Raw genomic sequence first — 24673 nt, 5'->3', positions numbered from 1 at the left:
ATTTCCCGTTATTTTATTCATTTAATTGTTTATACACTTAAAATGGATAACGATTGGAACAGGAAAAAGTTTCTTTCTAGAGGTGTATATTCTTCTTTCAGCAATTATATATTTAAATGATTGTGGCCAAAATAAAAGATTTGATCAGTTTACTGGCCGCTGTGTTTAACCAATGCAGCAGGTTTTCGCTTTCTTTTTTGTTTTTTTTTTTATTTTTTAATGATAAAAAACTGAATCTCAGTGGATCGTGAAATTTTTCGCTCGAAGCCTGGCGGACATTGAAATCTGTGCCATCTTCGGCGTCCGTATTCGTAGCCACCTTCAACTCAAGCTTGTAGATGCCATCAAAGAAGCTGGAAATTAAATATCATGGTACGTAATTAATGAAAAGTTTAATAATGTAATCTTAATTTCTTTTACTTACTTGAAGTAATTATTTTGAGCCATTTGGATAACTTTTGATTATTATTATTATTATTATTGTTAAAAGAAAAACTATTTCCAAAGAAGAATTTTTGACTTCCATTTTATCTGAGAAATCACATATTGTATTCTCAATTAATTAAATGGCACATCTAATCAATATATCAATTTAGATCGGGTTTTTTTTTCGAAAGATAAACAATAGAGCTAATTGAGTATGTGCAGAACAAGTTGGATTGTATCACTATAATAGTGCTTCATGTAATGCACTCTATTAAGAGGTTAAGTACACTACATGAAGCACATTATGTGCAACTCTAATAAGCATCATATATCCCAGCTCGCGTTGTACTGCAGATCTGCTCTTGAAATCATACTTTTCTGTAGAATTTATTCGAAGTAGCCAATATGGAAGAAGATATGTGGTTCAATGTCCCTTCAACACAAACCAATTCACATTCAAGATCGGCAATATTCTTAAATTCACGATGCACTAGTCAGATATGAAGAAAGTAAAGAATGAAACTTGTGGAAGGGTACTGAGTACAGAAGATACATCTATAAAAAAAAAAAATTGATTTGTAAAAAAGTACATGTGGGCTTGATCCCACTTTAGAATTAGTTTTGGGCTACTTAGACAGCATGTGACGAAAATAATCTCATGTTCAGCCCCTTATTAGTTTAACTAGTGTCTGATGTCTCAAGCAATTTTTTATAAATTTATTAGAACGATTAAAATTCTATGACAATATATATGTGATGAGTAGTAAAACTCAAGTATTTTTCATTGAGTCAAGCTAAACCTGAATCAAATTGAAAAGTCACTTTATTTTCGTAAAGTTATATATATATATATATATATATATATATATATATATATATATATATATTACGCCCTCCGTCCTATTATATATGTTATCCTATTCTATGAATAGCTGGACCACAATACTTATTTTATAAAATTTATGCACAAATTACCATATTTCTCCTATTATACCCTTGATAGTATAGCTAATTAATCTTGTCATTTATTAATAAAAATGACTTAAAAAATATTAAATAAGGGAAGAATGGCAGCTCGTCGATCAGACGACGCTCGTCGCTGCCATTTGTAGTTTCGACCTGCAATCTGTCTGCTAAATGCTGCCAAGTGAGGGGTGAATTAGGAGTCTAGGAAATAGAGTCTAGTCGGTTATTTAGTCTATTTTGGGTATATTAAGTTGGTTAAAAAGATCAAAACTCCATTTCCAAGTCATCCTTCAAAATTAGACTTTCCAACTGTCTTTAGAAACCTCCATTGGAGATCAAGCTCAAGAACAACCTGGGGGATGGATTTTTATGCTTTCTTCTTCAAGTTTTCATGGTATTCTCATGTAGTAAGGTATGGTAATCCTTGATCTTTAGTTAATCTTCCATCTAAGGAGTTCCTTCAAAGATTTCAAAGACAATTCATGATTCAACTTCCTATCTTTCAATCTAGTCATGGGTTCATTGTCAAATTGATTTCAAAAGCATCCTAATGATGAAATTATAATTAGCTACTGTTTTTATGATGAATTTCGATTCAATTTCATGAAGAACTCATGATCCTCCTAAATTCTCAAATTGACCTATAATGTGAGTCTTGTTATATCTTGATTCTATGTTGATTGAATTATGATTCGATCATGTTGAATTGCCTATTACTATTGTTATCTATGTGAATTGGTTATGAAGTTGAGAATTGATCAATGATGATCAAAGTTTATAGAATTGGTAAGTTGACCCTAATTCCTAGCCTATGATAGTTAAATTGACATTGTGTTGTATGGTCCACTTTTGGTGGTGATGTTTACTCTCTTGCCATTCTTATGATGTGATCATGGCCTTGAAGGCAAATTGATGTTTTGTGAAGTGTGGTTATGATGATAACACATGTGTAGTAATATGTCTAGTCTTCCCTTCTAGTTTATGATCTAGGGTGTATCGTTAATGTTATGAACATGTGATCGATTATGTTAGGGTTAGTTAAGGTCTATATGTGTTTGGTTGTGATGAATGTCATTCTAGAACTACCCCTAGCTATGTACCTCAATATGAATGTGTGGTATTAAGCATGATTAGGAGTCTTAGATTCAAATGATGAAGATGTCTTGTCTCCTATGTTATAGTGTTGGTGTGTGGTCTATAGGTATGACTTGAGGGATATGAATATGTGTTGTACTCCTTGAAGAGTGGGTGTTTCTCTTATGTGATCATGATGACCATGTACACACATCTCTCATGCATGACTACAAGTGTAATATGTTCATGAAAGTATGAGAAAGGTATCTTAACTAGGATGACTTGATGGGTGTACCAGTATAGGTAAGGATATAAGACTTTACCTATACATTGCACATGTGTACCTTGAAAAGATAGTTCCTAGGGTGATCTCTTTATGTATATAAATATGAATGTATGATTAAGCTATGGACATGATAATTATGAGATGATGATAAATGCATAATTGTGAGGGATTAGAAGTGATCTCTTATGCATCTTAATGTTATGTTATGAAGTAAAGTATATGAATTATGAAGTATGATCATGTAGTGTCTAAATGTGTTTATGTGGAAGGTTTCCTCATATATGTACACATATACACATGAACATTGCACATGTGTACCTTGAAAGGATAATTCCTAGGGTGATCTCTTTATGTATATAAATATGAATATATGATTAAGCTATGAACATGATAATTATGAGATGATGAAAAATGCATGATTATGAGGGATTAGAAGTGATCTCTTTTGCATCTTAGTGTTATGTTATGAAGTAAAGTATATGAATGATGAAGTATGATCATGTGGTGTCTAAATGTATTTACGTGAAATGTTTCCTCACATATGTACATATAGACATACATGAACGAATGAAACATGTTATAATAATCTAGTAAAGTAGGGTCTTTTGAAAGGTATTGCTCAATTTTACTCTAAACTAGACTATGTTATGTCCATATGAAAGGATATTCTCACATGATTTAGGTGTTGATGAAAGGACATTCTCATCATTAATATATGAGTTATGCATATGAGGGGTTGATTTCCTAAAGCCTATTTTTATAATGTAATGTTAATAAAGACTTTTCAAAAAGGGAACTTAGCTTAGCACCGAGTGAACTTGACATTGATAGATGACCATTCCCAAAAAGGAAGGTATGTTCACCAATGTCCTTATGAGATGGAAACATCCACATTAGCAAGTCAAGGTTTCTAGTAACAATCTCCTATTTTCTTAACTATGTTTCCCTTATAGGACCTAGAAAGTGGATCCACCTAGATACTAGCATGATGTTAATGTTCTACTTTGGCAAGTAAAGAACCTCTTTTTGGTGTGGGGTTCCATGACACCAGATTTAATGTTTAGCTCACATGGTCTAATGTCGCTTGAGCCTAAGGTTTCCCTAAAGTAAAATGAACAATAGAAGTAAGATGATGAACCCTAAATCGAATCACCTTAGGGAAGTTGCTTAGTGTAGGTGAGGGTATGGTTCTTTACCTATGCATTGCACAAGTAGCTCTTGGAGGAGTTCTAGGAGGAAGTTTTATATGTATATGTATATGTATATGCCTATTATGCATGAAATTGTTGTATTGTCCTACTTGCATTATGATATGTATGATATTGGTCTTATTGATTATATGATGAATGTCTTACTTGATATGCATGTAGTTGGCTAAATTTGTCATGTTGATGTATGAAGTATGTGATAGTGCTTGTGGTCTCTTTGTGGGGTTACTTAGTATGTGTGAGGTTATGAGGTTTCACATTTACATTGCACTAGTAGGCTTAGATTGAGATTATGAGTAAGGTCTTAGGATGTGTATTAATGAAATAAAGTTCAAGTATGCATTTGATGTCTATTGTCTCAATATGACATTATTGGTAGTGTCGACTTGTATGTTGTCTTGAAATGAGTATAAAGACTAAATGGGTTATGATAGGAAGAAATAAGTAAATAAGTCTTATATGATGATATTTGAAGTATGTTGGTTCATATGTGAAGTATCTGTTCTACGATATGTTATGTTTCCATGAATGTATATGTTTGACTTAATGAAGATTAAATGAATGTTCACCTTGTTGACCTTAAGGTGATGCTTGCGTGTGGATGGTGGAATGAGACACTATTCATGCATTGCACCAAGTATTACTTAAGGGTTACTTTGGGGTAAGAGAGTTAAGGTAAAAGAAAGTTAATGTTATGAAAATGATTAATGTGCCTTAAATGTGGTATGAGACTTTATATTATGTTATTGGTATAGTACATGTGTATGTGGAGTATGGAGAGCTATATTATGTTATTGTGCCAATGTTTATGAAGTTTTACTAAAAGGCATGTTGCATAATTTCTAACTAAATGTCCTCTTTAAGTGCACATTTTTGCATGGTTTCCATACTTAGTGCATACTTGTACTAATACCATTTTTCTTCATCTTTTACACAAAGTGTAGGTGGTGATAGCTAGAGGATGTCTCCTACATGAAGAGCTTGGATAGATCTCCCAAGTTCAAAGAAAGGGATCCTTATGATTCAAGGAGAAATAGCTTAGATATTATTTTATGTTGTTAAAGTTCGTGTCCGTATTCTACTCTATTGATGTTGAGTCTAAGATGGCAAAAGAGACTTAGAGTCTATTTATGTACTTATGATATATATATATAATGAAGAGATGTTCTAGCATATGATGTGCTATGAAAAGTTTTAAATTTTCCGTTAAATTTCCTATGACAATGCGATGAATGTTGTCTATGGGCTTATATAAGACCTTCGAGATGTCCAGTACACCATGTTACTTCTAGGGGGTGCTCCCCAGTCAGGATAACATGATTAGAAATATGGACAAATCGAGACCCGAACCGATTATTCAATAAGAAGTTTATACTAAATAGAGACTCGAATTGTTAAAACATAATTTGAACCCAATAGCCAAATTATCAATTTGAATTATCAGTTTCAGTTCAGTTTTGAATAATCTTGTTGTATAGCCACCACTCCCACAACCCTTAGGATCGAGCATAAATATTGAAAAACTAAAACATTAAACCGAATTAAAACTTTTCGATTATTTGGTTCATACTTTTTGTAACTTCAATTTTTTGGTGCGTTTTCGATAACACAATTTCTGTATTATGGTCTTTCGGTTTGATTTAAATTTATGCACATGTATACATACTATGTTAGATATTACTTGATTGTTTATACTATACTAAATAATGTTTAATTAATAATACTTATATTTCCTTTTATGCCCCTTAGTAGTTAGGTTTTAGGTTTTAGGTTTTAGGTTTTAGGTTTTAATTTCAACTATCGGTTGTTTACTCATTCTGCAACAGTCGCCGCACCTTCTCTTCCAAGTTCCAGGCTTCACCACTCTAGAAACTTCCAGCTTCCGTCGGACAGTGTCCTCCGGCCAACATACAGTGTCCAGCAAAGTGTATTTGATTATTTTCGTGATTCCAGCAAACAACGTCCACCATTACTACCGCGATTCCAACAAACAACGTCAATTGTTATTGTCGTGATTGCAATTTCTTCTACTTTAAGGTATTTCATCCTACAGTACGACAAATTTAGAAATTGAAAATTAAAAATGCTGAAATAAGAGAATCAAAATCGAACTAACGAATGCCAACCCTTGTTATAAACTAATCAAATAAAAAAATTAAAATTCACTTATTTTTCCTATTTCAATGTTGAATTTTGGTCTCAATTTTTGTGTTGGGTCTCGATTTGAGTGGCAATGTCGAATCATGGTTGGAAATCAGAATTTTACTATTAAAGTTAAGTTTAGATCAAGGTACAGATCCGTATGGGGTATGGGTTTGAGTCCCGTGTTTAAAAGTTAGGTCCTAAATTGTATGTCAGGAACATGATCGGGCTGGATCCTAATTTGGAAGTCAAGACCTTAATCGGGAGTCAAGAGTTAGGGTCGGAGTAAGGGTTGGGTCTTGAGTCGGATCCGGTTCAAAATTGGAGAGAATGGAATATTGGTGTCGGGGTCGAGGTCGGGTTGGCTCTCATAATGAGGTTGGATTTGGGTTTTGAGATGGATATAGGGTTTGAGTCCAAGTTCAATAGTGAGGTCCTAATTTGGATGTCAGGAACAAAGTCGGGGTCATGTTTTGATTTGAAAGTCAAGACCTTACTCGAGAGTCATGAGTTAGGGTCGGAGTAAGGGTCGGGTCTCGAGTCGGATTCCAGTTCAAAAATTGGATCAAATTCAATGTTGGAGTCAGGTTCGGTTGGGTCTCAGTTTGAGTTCAGAATTAGGATCCAAGATTTGTCTCAGGTCGAGTCATAGTTCGATGTAGGGTATCGAGTTTGGGTCTCAAGTCTCCAATTGGGTTAGATATCACGTCAGGGTCATATCTCAGGTCTAGTTCATATCTCGAGTGAAGTGTTGAAGTTTGATCCTGATTCAAAAGTTGGATCCTGAATCAGAGTAAATCCCCAGACAAGGTTAGATCTCAGGTCGAGTTTTGGGATTAGATCCTGATTCAAAATAAATTATGATTTAGATTTTGGGTTCAAAAGTTGAGGTCGTGTCTCGGGATGGAGTTAGGTTCTGGAGTTGGAATCATATTTCAATTTAAATGTCGGGTCTTGGATCGGGAACCATGGTTAGGTCCTAGGTTGGGTATTTATTTCATGTCTTGATTGGACCTCGATCAAGTTCGGGTTCTTGTTTGAATGTCAGGTGGCATTTTGACATTTAGGTTCAGGTCCCGAATCAAGTGTCGAGGTCAAGTGCCGAATCGATTGTTAAAGTTGGTTTTCAGGTCAGAAACTATTTTCCTACAACAGTATTTTTCTACTCACTAGCCAAAACTAAAAGATATTTTCAAAAAAAAATATTTTTCATTCACCAAGCATACACTAGAAATAATTTCAGAAAATATTTTGTAATCACCAACCAAATATGATAAAATAAGTTAGAAACCAACTTATTTTCAAGAGAACATTTTCCATGATAAACATTTTCCTTCATACCAAACACTTAGATCACTAAATGGAAAAATATGAGCCCTTTTTTTTCGGATCTACAAAAATCTACAAGTAAAATTATGAAAACCACATGGTAACAAACATACAATTACAGAAAATGGAGGAGTTGGATAACAAAGATATTTTTCATAGTGGTCTAATTTTTTTTTTCATCTAATGTCTGATACTCATAGTAATTCAATATAATCCGTAAAGAAATGTGAAGTGTGCAAAATTCCCTTTCTCTAAATGTCTCCAAGTTAAGGTTGTGATGTTTTTTTTGTTCGAAATTAAATTTATTATTTAAACATTATGTGATTTTGTAGAACCCGTTCGACATTTTTTTGTTGGTGTGGTCGTGGAGCGCAAATGACTACTCACACTCCAAAGAAAAAGGAACGACATCTCCACGAGGTAAAACCTAGCTTTTTTTTAGCAAGTTCCTACGAACATGTGCCACAGGTAAATAAAAACAGTAATTGTAAAAGCACAATAGTCATTGAAATTAAAGAGGTGTACAAATAAATAAATAAATAAATATTTTTAAAAAGAGCTAATAGTAATAATAACAATAAAAAAATTTGGAGGAAGTATTTGTTTTACTCGTAGTGAACGTTCATGCAATCAGTGCGTTTGTTTTTGTCTTTTTCTCCATGGCAAAAGGCCGACATTTATCTTGGATGATCAGAGTGATTTAAGTGTGTTTCTTGTTTAGTTTTAATTTTATATTATTATTTAATTTAATTGTTTTCGTCGTCTTTTACGCAAAATATAAAATTGTAAATATGTGATTATCTGAAATATGTGTTTTATTTTATTTAAAGAGATATACAAAGTAATTATACTCTATCAAATATCTTTCTTTAGGATGGACAAAGTTGTCCAAGCTCGTTAGGACATCATAATTATAAAATAAATAAAAAGGAGTGTGCAGAGTGTTCAACACTTGAACATACATAAAGAGTGCTCAATATATATTCTTTGAACATGTTTTAATTTGCTCTCGAATAACATATTCTATATTATTAAGAGTAAATCTTGACAATTTATTCAAAATATTGTATTTCCCCTCATTAACTATGTGGTACTAAAGTTCTGAATTTGATGTCAAACAATGTATGAGCTATATATATCACACAACTATTAGCAACTTTGATTTTTATCACCATTAGATAAATATATTGTTGCACAGTGCAGTAAGCAATATGTTGTTGTTTTTAGGTGCTTTTTATGATTATTTTGTCAGGAGACCATGTCCATTTACTTGTTTGGACTCATATAACCCATCACACTATAATTGTCCCCTGTTCTAATTTAATTTTACTCTATGCTTGACTCATTCGAATATGTTACTGTTAGGAATTTGTCTTGATTTTCTTATCATATTTGAATTTTATTTTTTTCTGAAAAGAATATCAAAGCATTTCCATAATTGCTTTTGCTTTTTTCGAAAGAAAAATATAATTCTCTTATATATTTGGTTATTCTCTCCATGAGAAACAGTTTAAAACTTTATGAATTGATCTCATCTTCTTATATAAAAAACACAATAACATTCACAACACAAACATTTAAGAGTTTAACTTATGGAGAGATTTTTTCTCTAAAACTTTTATGTTTTATATTAGTTTTTTTCATATGTAGGCAAAATGGTTAAATCATATTATAATATTATGCTTTAGTATGATTTTTAGTCATTTGAGTTATCACCTCAATGATTTGTAATTGAAAATTATGCATGAAATCTTGATTAGTTTTGAACCTAGCAAGTGATATCAGATCTCATGGTTTAATGATCCTATGATCCAATGGATCAATAATCTAGGTTAATCGAGTTTTAACACATGTTCAAGATGGTATCAAATCAACTTTCAAATAAAGATAATGAAGATTTGAGTCTAATTACACGTGAAAAAAATTTCAACTATATTCTAAACAATTTTGCTGCTCTATCCTTAATATAAAAATATTTTTCAACTCATATTTACTTATGCATGATCTTCAACTTTCAACCTTTACTATTTTTTAAGGCTTAGTGTCACGGACTTAGAGTATTTGCTAAAGCTCCATGCGGCACTGACAACTTACTCACGAATCTTTCACGATCTTGTAAGCTCAAGTAAGTCCTTTTATACTAAGATCTCTAAGAGAATGAAAAGAAGACTTAGAGAATTTTGGAAGAAGGTTTTTTACTACTTAGGAAGATTTCTTAAAATTTTCTTGGATGATTTACAAATGAGAGTCTCCTATTTATACTACTTCTTGGGGGCTGAAGTGTAATTTATAATTACTTACAAGTTCCTAAGTTATTTACACTTTGGTCCCCTTTCTAGAGAAGTCTACACTTTTTAGGATTTTCCAAAGTAGAAAATATCTAGTTCCTTCTAGAACTCTCCAAAGCCTTCTAGAAAGATCTAGGGGCTAGTCTTCCAACAAACTTCTCCAAAACTCTAGACTTTTTCGCCCCTATCCGGATGCAAAATCTTACTCAAAATTGGCGGGACGTGACACTCTCTCCCACTAATTGATGCGACAACACGCCGTATCGTCGCCGTATCGACAACTGAGTCTTGTCTTCTCGTATGCGCGACCAACAGTCCATGTTTCCATGACGTCCAGAATTCTTGTCGTCGGACTTATAGGTATCATGCTTCTTAGGATGTGGTTGGTGCTCCTCGCCTTTGCTATGATCTCTCCCACCAGTTCATGACTACCTTTCATCTCCTCTGGCTATGTCGGGCTTCTCGTGCCTGAAGTCTGACAAAGCTTCGTCCTGCGTGATGGCTTCATCAATAGTCATGACCTATCGGCATTCCAACTCCATCCTGGCCCAACTCTGTAGACCATCCATGAAGTGGAACAACATATCTTCATCTATGAGGTTGGAAATCTGAAGCATGAGGGTGGTGAACTCCTGCACATGTGCGCGTATGCTTCTCATTTGCTTTAACTCCTTAAACTTACGCTTTGCCTTATAGATGACGTTGTTAGGGGAAAATGTCTTCTTGAACTACTTGTGAAATTGCTCCCAAGTGTTGATGGTGCAACTACCTTTCCCAATTTCTGACTCTTTATGTCTCCACCACAGCATGGCCATCTCCGAAAGATATAACACAACGGTGTTGATGTTATTCTTGTCGCTCTTCACTTGGTTACACTTGAAGTAATTCTACAAGTGCCACATGAAATTCTCCACCTCTTGCGCGTCACAGGCGCTTTTTAATAGAGGTGGCTTGAGAGCCTCGACCTTGGCCTCACTATTTCAGTCAAGCAACGATGATCCTCCAACTTCCAAGCTTTCCTTGTGTGCTTTTATCTGGCCTTCATGGTCTCAATTGTGCTCAACGCCTCCATGAGCCGACACTCCACGGAAGTTATAGCCTCCTTCATCTCGAACTCGAAATACTGGTGTTCCTCTAACTCCTTGTGGATGTTGTCGGTCTCCTTAATGGTGAAGTCCTAAAGAGTCTTGAACTTGCCATCGACCACATTCAAGCGCCAGCCTAGTATCTCTATGGCCCGCCTCACTTTTTCAACCCTTTTTATCCACTCCTCTCTAGGTATGACGTTAATAGGCTCCTCGTCACGGTCATCGTCACTTGCTTCAGTGGTTGAAGGTGTTTGAGATGTTAGCGCCTCTCTTAGTGTGGGATCGAGCAACATTTCCTCACTACTCTTTTGGTGCTTTTTCCCTTGCGGTTCTTCCCTCCACCCTCCAACTTGACGTTGGTGGTGCTAGCAAAATTTACGTCTCTTTCGTTATCTTTCACGATCTTTTAAGCTCAAGTAAGCTCTTTTATACTAAGATCGCTAAGAGAATAAAAGGAAGACTTGGAGAATTTTGGAACAAGACTTTTTACTACTTGGAAGATTTCTTATAACTTTTTTGGATGATTTAGAAGCGAGAGCCCTCCTATTTATACTACTTCTTTAGGGGCTAAAGTGTAATTTATAATTACTTACAAGTCCCTCAGTTATTTACACTTTGGTCCCCTTTCTAGAGAATTCTACACTTTCTAGGATTTTCAAAAGTTTTCCTAGAAAATATCTAGTCTTCCTTCTAGAAATCTCCAAAGCCTTCTAGAAAGATCTAGGGGCTTCTAGAGTCTTCTACAAACTTCTCCCAAACTCTAGACTTTTTCGTCCCTATCGGAATGCAAAATCTTACTCAGAATTGGTAGGACGTGACATTAGGCTCCACTTTTCAACTCATGCATATTACTTTTAACACATGAATCCACTTTTAATCATGCTCATAACTTTTAACACAGGGCTCCAATATTTTTGACATGTACTTACTTTAATACACGAGACTTCAATTTTTAATCCATATCGATCTTTAATCATGAAAAGTAGCAGAGATGAAGATTGGGTGAAGAACAATATTATCATGCACAATAAGAAGATGAAACAGATATTTTTAAGAAAATCCATCCAAAAGGAAAGATTACTTAGGGTTTTGCTCTAATTTTCTTATCATATTTGAGTGTTTTTTGCTCTGGATCAAAAGTCAAAGCATAATTGTTTTTACTTTTTCTGAAAGAAAAATATAGGTCTCTTCCATATTGTTTTATTCTTTCTTTAGAGAAAAAAATTGGAACTCTATAAATTGAAACCCCTCTTCTCGTATAAAAAATGCAATAGCATCCACAACGTAGATATTTAAGTAATTTGCTTATGGAGAGATTTTCTCATTACAACTTTTATGTTTCATATTAGTTTTTTCCATATGTAAGCCAATTGGTCAAATCATATAATAGTATTATGATTTTTAGTACAGTTTTTAGTCATTTCATTTATTCCCTCTATGATTTGCAATTGTAAGTTTCGGCACGATTACTTTTGTACCCAACAGTTGTTTCGCTACTTGTGATGGGTAAGAACTAAAATTTAGTTAGTTTTTAGAACATTTTTACTCTAAAATCAATTTACTAATTTGTTCAAATTTTATGTGGAAAGTAGTTTACTATGGTTGGGTTTTTTTTCTTTTTTATTTTGTTGCAAGGATGATGATTTTATTTTATAGTGCATTTTAGTTAGACAAATAGATGGAGGTTTATGCTTTTTAACATGATGGAAATGCTTCTGTTATTTAGCTTAAAGAAGATAAAAAGTAGATTTTTTTTTATAATTATGCTTTAGCTTATGATTTTCTTTGTCAACTTGCAGAAAAGCATTTGTGAGATTTGCAGTGATACATGTTTTCAAGAAGCAATAATTACTTGTTATGAATGCAAAAATATTGACGTGCATCAGTAAGTTCTCTCCTGATATTGTGACAATCAGTTGGGAACGCTGACTCACTTACTTCATCTGCTTTTCTCTTTACTTTCAGGCATTGCGTGAGTGTAGATGAAGCAAAGGATTGGTGTTGTCAAAAATGTAATATTGACAAGGGACTCGAAAATGAGAACACTGATGGATCAATGTCAAAGAAGATTTGTCAGAGTAATCTGCCACCAAAGAAACGTCTGAAAACTCGAGAGCTTAGCAGTAGAATGATTATGACACACTCTTCTGATCCTTCTCTAGTTCATTCCTGGAAGTAAGTATTCAAATTCATTGTTTCTTCCCCATCAATAGGATTAGTTACATGTTATATTTCTTCCTCTTTGCATTTCAGGGGAAGTTTTGACATCTTCAATCATTTCGAATTCATACATGGGGTATTCGACAATTGTATTGAGGCACATCCTCCTTCCAAAGTTAAACGTAAGGTCTATGATATCTCAACTGCTTTCCCTGATACTCTTAAATTTGAACTGATTGCCTACGAGGATATCCAACAAAGTCTATTCAACAATCATATTCCGGTTAGAGAAGATATAGGACTATATTTCTTTGCAAGCGAGAAAGAAAGGTCAGTATTTGTCTTATTTATCTATCTATAAATGGGTTAAGGGTTGCAAAGTGAAAGAGTCCCGTTGCCCAGGAATGTTTTTACAAGAAATTTATTTTTCGTTTCTCAGGTGTAGGTCTACGAGATATAACGCTCTAGTGCAATTCTTGTATAGAAATGATTTGGTGATGAGAACATTCATAGATAATACTCAGCTGCTTGTATTTCCATCCACAGCCTTGTGCATCGATTCTCAAAGTAGGTCTATATCTTTTTTTCTCATTTTCAATGAACGTTTAGGTAATATATACACAATCATTTTCTTTTGAATATAAATGTGTTGTAGTCTGATTCTCATGATCAGAGACTAGATCATTCGTTGAATATTAATGTTGTTGCAGGATGGAACGAAGAGGGCTTCCTGTGGGGATTATTTTACCGCATGGGACAAGACAAAAATGGATCTGCTGAAGTGATTGATATGGAAGTAGATATGATAGCTGGAGAAAATGTAGGAACTATGGATATTGTTGTCTCCACAGTGATTGATATGGAAGTAGATATGATAGGTGGAGTAAATGTAGGATCTCAAGACGTTGTTGCCTCCAAAGGGATTGATATTTGAGCAGACATGATAGCTTGAGAAAACGTTGGAACTATCGACATTGTGGTCGATTTAGCTCTTTAACAGAAATTATTACTACTGCAATTTAGTTTGTGAATTTGTTGGTATGACAGTGCAACTATTTTCTTAGCATATGTGTTTGTTATGAATTGAGTAATAGACATAATCTATTCTAGCTTTATGTTTTTGCATTTCCATTGTTCATTCTCTCTACTTTCTAGTTTTGTTCATGACAATATCATGACAGTTCTTGAGAGATTGTTTTGCTTTTATATTGTTGTTTGACTTTATCTTTATCTATAATATACATTTTAGCTTCTGTCGTATTGTAAAAATTGGATTGATATATGTCTCGATTCACAATTGACTTTGGGATATATAGAATGGAATCACAGTTGAAAATTTTAGTCATGACAATCACATATAGTAATTTCCATGTGTTACACTAAAAATGGTATGTACTTATTTTAGTAATATGATATTTACCTTTGCTTTTTGTTTATTGGGCATCTATATAACTCAAAATGGTCATTATATATGCTCCTCTTAGTTTGGTATTGTTAGAATTAATTAGATATCACTTTTTGAGCGTACATTTTGAACGTGGCCTGCACTCGAGAATTATTTATGATCCTCAAGTGAATCATTGACCTGACTGACTATTTAGCGGAAGACTTACTCAAGCATAAAGAAATTTAAAAACATAAATTCTTCGTAACTTAAACCCAATAATTTAAACATAAATTATACTTGAACCTTGATCATCAATAGAAAAAAAGGAAGAGGGAGTGGGGTGGGATGAAATAGAAAGAAAAAACTGAAAAAAGCTTGGTCATCAGTCTAAAAAGCTTAAAATATAAAGTTTCATTGAGTTAAAGTATTTAGTTGACAAATGATCAAGTAGAATGTTCCGTATACAAACTCATACAGGTTCACAAACCATTTTATTATAATATATTGGGATAATGCCCAAGTACCCCCTTAATCTATGCCCAAAATCTCAGAGACACACTTATACTATACTAAGGTCCTATTACCCCCTGAACTTATTTTATTAATAACTTTTTAACCCTTTTCGGCCTACGTGGCACTATCTTGTGGGCCCGACGATGGTTGACTTTTTTTTTCAAACCAGTGCCACGTTGGCTAAAAAGGGGTAGAAAATTACTTATAAAATAAGTTCAGGGGGTAATAGGACTGTTAAAAGGATTCTGCTTGAAGAGGAAGAAGAAGAAGAAAAGAAACGTGAGAGTAGAAGAGAGAATCTCAATGTGTGTTTGGTGAAAGAAAAATTGTTATTCATCCACACTGCACAATACATGTGATCTCTTCTATTTATATACATTTAATTATAAAAGAATCTAACTAACTAATCTTGTTAATTAGCAAACTAACTAATTCTAAAGTTAGTTATAATTACATTGTACACTTTCATATTCTCAACACTCCCCCTCAAGTTGAGGTTTGAAAACATCTATCAATCTCAACTTGTTTAATATGTAGCGATGCTGTTGTCCTCCTAGAGATTTAGTCAGAATATCAGCTTCTTGATCAGTACCAGATATAAGCATTGCCTTGATTAACCCCTTTTGTATTTTTTCTCTTACAAAATGACAATCTATCTCGATATGTTTGGTCCTTTCATGAAAGATAGGATTACCAGCAATCTGTACAGCAGCCTTATTATCACAAAACAAGTTTACTGGTAATTTTTCCTCCATATTCATCTCTTTCAACAGTCCTACAAGCCAGATGATTTCTGAAACTGTAGAAGCCATGCTTCTATATTCAGCCTCTGCTGTACTTCTTGACACGGTTTCTTGCTTCTTTGACTTCCAAGATACCAAAGATTTTCCCAACTTTATACAATAACCAGTTACTGACTTCCTTGTTACTGCACAAGATGCCCAATCAGAATCACAAAAAGCATTTATTGTATCACTCTTGTCACTACTCAACAAAATTCCCAAACCAGGATTTCCTTTGAGGTATCTTACTACATGGAGTGCTCCTTCCAAATGGGATTGTTTTGGATCATGCATATACTGACTTAAAGTTTGAACTGCATAAGAAATATCTGGCCTAGTCATTGCCAGATATAGTAACTTTCCCACTAATCTCTGATAAGCACACTTATCTACCAGTTGTGGATCATCATTCTCTTGTTTCAAGTGTTTATCATATTCTGTCGTAGTGTATTTCATATGTTGTTCCAAAGGTGTCATTGCAGGCTTGGCCCCTGCTAATCCCCATTCTGAAATTAATTCCAAAGTGTACTTTCTTTGTGTCATGAGTATTCCCTTGTCTGACCTCAGAAACTCTATGCCCAAAAAATATTTCAACTCTCCCAAATCTTTTATCTTGAAATTTTGCTGTAAGATGCTTTGAGACTCCTTGATGAGCACCATGTTGTTACCAGTAATCAATAAATCATCTACATATATGAGTATAATGACAATTTGTTGATCAACCTTCTTAGTGAATAAGGAATAATCATGTTTACTCTGCTGAAGACCAGACTTGATCAATGCATTTGTTAACTTGATATTCCATTGCCTAGAAGCTTGTTTAAGACCATATAATGATTTTCTTAACCTGCATACCTTTGATGTCTCCCCCTTACTGCCAAAACCTTGAGGCAGTACCATGTACACCTCTTCATGAAGGTCACCCTGAAGGAATGCATTAAACACATCCATTTGAAAAACAGGCCAATTATTCATAGCAGCTAGAGAAAGAGTACATCTAACAGTGACCATCTTGGCAACAGGGGAGAAAGTGTCATGAAAATCAATCCCCTCTTGTTGAGTATAACCCTTTGCCACTAAACGAGCTTTGAACCTTTCAATAGAACCATCAGCATTATACTTGACCTTATATACCCATTTACATCCAATGGGAAGCTTTCCAGCTGGTAAATCAACCACCTCCCAAGTTTTGTTTTCAACTAAGGCATCAATTTCAGTTTGCATAGCTGTGATCCATTTATCATCTAGTATTGCTTCAGAATAAGTTTGAGGTTCAACAACAGAAGAAAATTTGGATAAGAAGGCCTGATATTTAGGACTAAGATGTGAGTAATGAATAACACTATTAATAGAATGATAAGAAGGAGAAGGTCTAGAATGAGTTAGAGGATGTACATAATCAGATAACCAAATTGGAGGTCTGGTGGCTCTAGACAATCTTTTGGGAGATGTTGTTGTTGATGTAGGAGATATTGTAGGAGAATGTGTAACTGAAGGTATGGAAACAGGAGAAGGAGAAGCAGGATTAGTAGAAGGATTCTCAGGGAAAAAATTTGAAGAATCAGAATCAAAAAAATAAGGAGGGATCTGATTTGTAGATTGAATAGTAGGTGAAATGATAGATGATTGCTGGAAAGGAAAAATGTGTTCTCTAAAATGAACATCTCTGCTAACAAAAAATTGATGTGATTGAAGATTGTATAATCTATATCCCTTTTGTGTGGAGGAGTATCCCATAAAGACAACAGGGATTGCTCTAGGAGAGAATTTGTTGTATGGATTTGGGTCTGTAGCATAGCAAAGACAACCTAATGTCCTCATATGTGCTAAACTAGGAGCTGTTTTATGTAGTTTTTCATAGGGTGAAAGACCATGTAATACTCTAGAAGGAAGTCGATTGATAATATAAGTAGCTGTAAGTATACAATCACCCCAAAATTTAAGGGGGGTGTGACCTTGAAATCTTAATGCTCTAGCAACCTCAAGAAGATGTCTATGTTTTCGTTCAGCTACCCCATTTTGTTGTGGAGTATATACACAGGTTCTTTGGTGAACAATACCAAGAGAGTTGAACAAAGCAGTGCATTGAGTGTTCAAGAATTCTAAACCATTATCAGATCGAATGGTCTTAATGGTTGTATCAAATTGATTCTTAACAAGGAGAATAAAGTTTTTCAAATGAAGTAAGCAATCACTTTTGAATTTCAACAAAAACACCCAAGTCATTCGACTGAAATCATCTACAAGAGTAAGAAAGTATTTATTGCCATTATAAGTCTCTTGTTTAAAAGGACCCCATACATCCATATGCACCAATTGAAAAACATGAGTAGAGACAACAATATGAGTAGGAAAAGGTTTTCTAGTTTGCCTAGCTAAAGGACAAATATGACAATTACAGATTTGAGAAATATCCAATGTAGGTTGAATAGCATTTATCTGATTGAGGATAGGAATGGGTGCATGCCCAAGTCTTTGATGCCAAATGGAGCTTTTGACATTTGCAGACTGTGTTGAGAAACAAGTATGTGAAATGGCAGATGTTGGTGATTTTGTGGATAGAATGTATAGACCATCCTTGACCTTACCAATCCCCTTCACCTTGCCAGTGTAAAGATCCTGGAAGAGGAAAAAATCAGGATAGAATGTTGCAAAACATTGCAAGTCTTTAGTGAGTTTGGACACTGAAAGTAAGTTGTATTTAAACATTGGTATGTGAAGGACATCTTGAAGAGTTTGATCTTTGTCTAGAGTACATGTGCCTTTATGAGATATTTGAGCTATGTTTCCATTTGGAAGAAGTACTTGGTTATGTGCAGAAAGAGGAAGAGCTTGACTAGATGACATTAAATCCAGATTAGAAACCATATGGTTTGATGCCCCTGTATCAACAATCCAGAAGTTAGTCTTAATACCAGCTAAAAAACAGTTAATTGTACCTGACATATTTGCTACATTCTCAAGAGTTTCCTGCTTGTCAATAAGGTTTATCAATTTCTGAAATTGTTCAGCTGTGAATCCTTGAACCTTATGATTCATAACTCTCCCAGTTTGTGACTGCTCAAAGTCAGAAGAAACCATGTTTGCCTTATGTGTTCCATAACCCTCAGATCTATAGCCATTCTGCCCTTGATTATATCCTGAACCATTAAAATTTCCTCCTCTAGAACCATTCTGATCTCTTTCTCTATTCCTGGTGAATTTGAAATCTGGAGGATATCCAATCAATTTGTAACATTTCTCTCTTATATGGCCCTTCAAATGACAGAAATCACACTGAAGATGAGCATTTCTCCTTGGTCTCATATTAATGTTGTTTCTTTGGCCTTCATTCATATTGGTTGATCCTGATGAGTCACCAATTTCATATCGAGAAGCCATAATTCCTTTCCCTTTCTTATTTGAATCATGTCTCATTACAGCAGTTGCTGCAATAGCTGAAGATTCACCATCTTCATAATGTGTATTAGTAACTCTTGCAGCCATATTAAGATGATCTCTTTGACTTTCTTCATGGATAATCAATGAATAAGCTTGGTTTACTGATGGCATAGATGGCATCATTAAAATTTGGCTTCTTGACTGACTGTAATTCTCATTTAAACCTCCTAAAAATTGCATTAGCTTTTGTTGTTCCAGATTTTGAATATACTCACAAGATTTATCACATGAACAAGAAGGAGGAGGAACTAAGGACTCATATTCCTCCCAAAGTTCACTCAATCTCGAAAAATACACTGAAATTGTAGAAGTACCTTGAACCAATGTTGCTATACCTCTGGAAATATGATAGATTTTAGTAGCATTTACCTTATCAAATCGATCCTTAAGATCTACCCAGACTTTGTGTGCATTTGATGAATACACAATGCCATTAACTAGATCCTTTGAAACTGAACTCATTATCCATGAGAGTACAACTGCATTTGCCCTCTCCCATTGATGAGCCATCTGTCCTGCATACATATCCTTCCTGCAGGTACCATCTACGAAGCCAATTTTGTTCTTTCCCAACAAGGCAATTCGCATCGATTTACTCCAAAGAGTATAATTCTCCATACCAGTAAGAACACAATGAGCTAGATTTACTCCCGGAATATCTGAATTCTGCAAAAACAAAGGATCAAAAGAATCAAAAGTTGATCTCGGAATTTGAACATTTTCCGATCTAGTTGCATCAATTGATGATTCACTTCTAGTCTCCATTAACGATGAACTCACAAACTTGAGGGATTACAGATGAGAAGAAGAAGAAGAATCTAAGAAACTATAACTGCCATTAATGGCTCTGATACCATGTTAAAAGGATTCTGCTTGAAGAGGAAGAAGAAGAAGAAAAGAAACGTGAGAGTAGAAGAGAGAATCTCAATGTGTGTTTGGTGAAAGAAAAATTGTTATTCATCCACACTGCACAATACATGTGATCTCTTCTATTTATATACATTTAATTATAAAAGAATCTAACTAACTAATCTTGTTAATTAGCAAACTAACTAATTCTAAAGTTAGTTATAATTACATTGTACACTTTCATATTCTCAACAAGGACCTTAGTATAGTATAAGTGTGTCTCTGGGATTTCGGACATAGGTTGAGGGGGTACTTGTGCATTATCCCTAATATATTCATGTTTTTTTTAAATTCTTTTTAAAATACTATTTCAGATTTCCCGAATCTTGAGATACACTTCTCTTATATAATTAATAGGTCAAATTCATCAGTGGTCCTGTAAAGTTGACACGAAATTTCACTTAGGCACCTCAACTGGACGATGATCATCTCAGGTAGGATCCATTGTGTTAATTTTGACCTTTTTTTAACAATCCCCTAAATTTACATTGTGCATGTAACACACTCGTGAATAATGTAATTTCATGACTAATTAAAGAAAGACACGTAATATTTAAGTACAAAATAATACTTTAAAAATACATTATAAAGAAAAATTAATTTTAATCCAAAAATAATAAATAAAAGCATTCAATTTCTAAAACTCCAGCAAACTATCCCACCCCTTCTTCCTCATTCTTCCAATTTTTTTCCGGCGCCTCCTCTTTACCCCTAATTTTATTTTTTTTTGGTTTGTTTTAGGGGGTTTTAATTAAATTCAGATTTTCATTTTTCTTTTCTTGCAGATTCAATTTGTATATCAATTTCATGCTTTTAATTGTGCATATAATATTACAATGCCTCCAAAAAAATAAAACTATAGAAGGAGCTCAGATATGAATGCTATGTATTATGTGTACGTTGTAGTCCCTCTCGTTTAGAATGAACTTGATGGGTGTGATAGATGTACAATGTTGTGTGGCACTGAACTTGAAAGATTGCAATAAAATTCGTACTTGTTGGAGCTAAAGAAAAAAAGAATGAGAAGATGATGATGGTTATGGTAATTTTTGAAACTGAAAAAAAATCAAAAAATTAATAGTGATAGTGACAGCGGTGGTGAATGGATGGTGTGTGGTGGAGGAGAGAATGAGGAAGAAGGATAGTTTTGACTTTTTAAGTATTATTTTTTACCTGAAAAAGAGCTCCTTCACGCGCTGATTTTGGGTGCATTATACTTATCATATCATGTCAATAAAAAAGAATTAAAATAACATAATAAAATTTTATTTAACGTGTTTAAAATGAACATTAGCTAATTAAAGAGTTTAAATAAAATTTTATGTTAAATTTAGAAAGCTATCGATGAATTTGACCTATTTAATATTGATGTATAATAATAAGAAACCTCAAAAGTAAATGAAAGAAAGAACATTTCCTTTTCATTTTTATTATTCTAGTTTCAAATGTCTTCTGTTTCTTTAAAAGAAAATTTAACCTGGAAATGTCATCTAAATAAATAGATAATTACTCTCGGAATCTATTAAGGGAATTAAACCATAATTAACTGCTATATGATAGCTTGCTTATGTAATTTTTCTAATAAATTGTATATTTAGATAATTTTTTTATTTATTAACAAGTCGTATTAAATAATAAAAATTAAAAAAAATTTATAGTGTAAGATAAGAACTACAATCTATCCCAACTAATTTATATTTTACAGAAAATTCCTTAAAAAGATTGGCGTGTGATACATGGCTACCACCTGATACATAGTAAATGATACACAGTAAATAAATAACTGTTGAGCTAAAAAGGGAAAAAAATATAATAATTAATTATGTTGTGTCAATTAGCTTAAATTACGACTAACTGATCCTAAATACTTCATATCTTAATAGGTAATTGAGTAACACGTTACAAATTTCAAATTTCAAAACTATATCATCTCCATTGATGAAAAGGTTATGAACATCCATTGAGAAAACGAGAAATTCAAATAAATTTCTTTTTTTTCCTGCTACATGATGAATATCAATTTTACTGAGTCATTCAGGAATTTGAGTGAGCGAAGTGTAATATGAAAGTTACAAAAGCTATTGAATTGTTATTTGACAATTAATTTTGTTTTTGAATCTCAAAGCAGCAATTGCAGTCGAGTTGGATATCGATGTATCAAGAAAAAACATTGAAAATTATAGATGTGATGACGAAATATAAGATAAAGTAACACTTGTAGATGTGATGGTGAAATATAAGATAAAGAACAACTTCAGTTGCAAAGTAAAGAGATCTGATAGACAAAGGTATAAGAGTGTTTGAAATTTTCAGATCTTTAAATGGTGATACAATTTTTTTGTTTGAATGTCTAATACATTATGAATTAAAAAGTATGTGATTAAGATTTTTGTGTAGATGCTGAATATGAATTTTGGTATATAGAGTATTTATTAATACATTAAGTGAATATGGTTGTAACTTTACTGAATTTTATAGCAACAATGATCTTGTATGAGTTTGTTAGTTCGTTGATACATTGAGTAAAATCTGTTATAATAAATGATTCATTAGTTCTTAAATATTATTGATACGTTGAGTTAACTCTGTTGATACTTTAATATACTACTGCTGAAACAGCAATCATAAAGCTGATACATTATAAAATATTGCGATACGTGTAGAATTTTTCGAGTTCTTGCATTGTAAAAATAGAGAAATAGGCTCTCATACAAAAGACACATTCGGGAGAAGATTTGAGGAGGTGTTGATTATAAACGCGTCTAAAAGTTCAAAGATGAAGGCATGTATCATGATATATTATTTTATATTAAATGTATCGAAATCATTGATTCATCTACAGTTTGAACATGATTTCTTTGAAATAATTGTATATTTTACTTTTTTAATATGCGCATGTTGTTCCATCATCTAAATTTATTTTCTGGTTTAGGAAGTTAGAAAAAGATACATTGTTTGTCTTGAGCGAAAAGTATGTCGTTATGGAAGATTTCAACTAGATGAGATACCTTGTGCACATGCAATCGTTGGTTTAACAAAAAAGGATGTCAAGATTTGCATCCATATTGACATATGAGATTCTAATGGTACCAATTCCAGATAAGGAAGATTGGTCAGCTCCTGACGATGTGGTAGCTGAAACTATGTATCCATTACCAAGAAAAAGAAGAAAAAAGAATGTAGATGAAAAGATCAGTGTGAACATAAATTATTGTGGACAAGAAGGACACAACAGAAGAATTTGTACTTTTTTTTCAAAAGAAAAGTGAACTAACCGTAATTTTTTTAAGACAATAATATTTTTGTTGAATAATTTTTCACGTAAACATTTATCATTTTAAGTACTGTTTACATTTGTTATTAATCAGTATTGGTGTCTAAAAAACACTTGGTTATGTTTGTGTTAAATAAATTTTAAGTTCACTTATAATTATAAATACGTTGTTATGACTTGTGTTGAAAAATACTTATGTATCAATATTACTTTTGTTTAATAAAATATGTTATGCACTTATAATTATAAATAAATTGTTGAGTAACGTATATACTAATGTATCATGTGCATTAAATAACGTATCAAGAACATTTAATTTGATAACATTTGTTAAGGTTACTGTATCACAATGACTATATATCATGTATCATGTAATGTATATTAAGTATCATGTGTGATAGTTATTTGATACATACATTAAACAACTATTTTTAGCACAACTATTTGTGTTGAAAAATACTTTTGTATCAATACTACTTTTGTTAAATAAATGTTGTTATGCACTTATAATTATAAATAAATTGTTGAGTAACGTATACGCTAATGTAACATGTGCATTAACTAATGAATCATGTACATTTAATTTGATAACATTTGTTTAATTATAGAAATTTGTAAATGAAGACAAATATAAAATCTAAGATTAAGGAACAAAATATATTGACATTAAAAGTCAGACAAAATAAGTTTTTAGAGAAACACTCCAACACTTAAGTTAATATACATTAAAAGAAGTACTAACTAAAAAATACTGTCTATCCATCTATACACAAAAAATATTCCGGATAAACTAACGCGTCATGATTTGGTGGTATGAAATGACGCTTAGGCTTTGATGGATCGTCATTATCACTAATATACCTTCTGCGCCTTTTGACTGCCATATTTTCTTAGCAAAGCTGCATATCTTGAGAAGAGATAATCAAACCAGAAAGCATCATATTGGATTGTAATTTCATCGCTATGAAATTCATAAAACGCGCTACAAACCATCCACAATCCCTACAAATGTAGAAGATACATCAAAAACGAATTTAAAATATACTTCAAAATAAAATTTTATAAAATTTACGGTGTGTCGCTTCCTTGATGAATAGTGTCTTGTGCTTATTCAACAAGAAAAGGGTGTTTTGGTTTCAATAAACCTTCAATTCCTTGTCCTTATAAGTATCAAGAGATAACCAGTTGGTTCGCTCCGATTGATAAAAAAAATCCACTGTTCTAGAGGTAAGTAGGCGACATTAGAAATAATTTTTTAATGTCACTCGAATAAATTTTTCTCCTTGATCCAGATGTTGCGTCGTAAATACGTATAACCTCTTTTTCAGAACAACAACAACCAATATCCAATGAAATTATCCATCATGATTCACCGAAGTAAACATCATTTACTGAATGTC

General features: G+C 33.1%; 2 long non-coding RNA genes across 2 annotated transcripts; both read left to right on the top strand.

Annotated features, from left to right (window-relative positions):
• Positions 1 to 114: 114 nt before the first annotated feature.
• Positions 115 to 5133, top strand: LOC112941701 (uncharacterized). Its single transcript, XR_003247253.2, has 2 exons — positions 115 to 372; positions 4905 to 5133. It is a non-coding gene; the product is annotated as an uncharacterized lncRNA (long non-coding RNA).
• A 7291-nt stretch (positions 5134 to 12424) lies between these two features.
• On the top strand, positions 12425 to 14092 carry LOC138349058 (uncharacterized). The gene is made up of 2 exons (XR_011221586.1): positions 12425 to 13297; positions 13407 to 14092. It is a non-coding gene; the product is annotated as an uncharacterized lncRNA (long non-coding RNA).
• The last annotated feature ends 10581 nt before the right edge of the window (positions 14093 to 24673 follow it).

The sequence above is a fragment of the Solanum lycopersicum genome, chromosome 6 (genome assembly GCF_036512215.1).
Source record: "Solanum lycopersicum chromosome 6, SLM_r2.1".
NCBI lineage: Eukaryota > Viridiplantae > Streptophyta > Magnoliopsida > Solanales > Solanaceae > Solanum > Solanum lycopersicum.
Note: the sequence above shows the minus strand (reverse complement) of the source record. Positions and strands in the feature narration are given on the sequence as shown.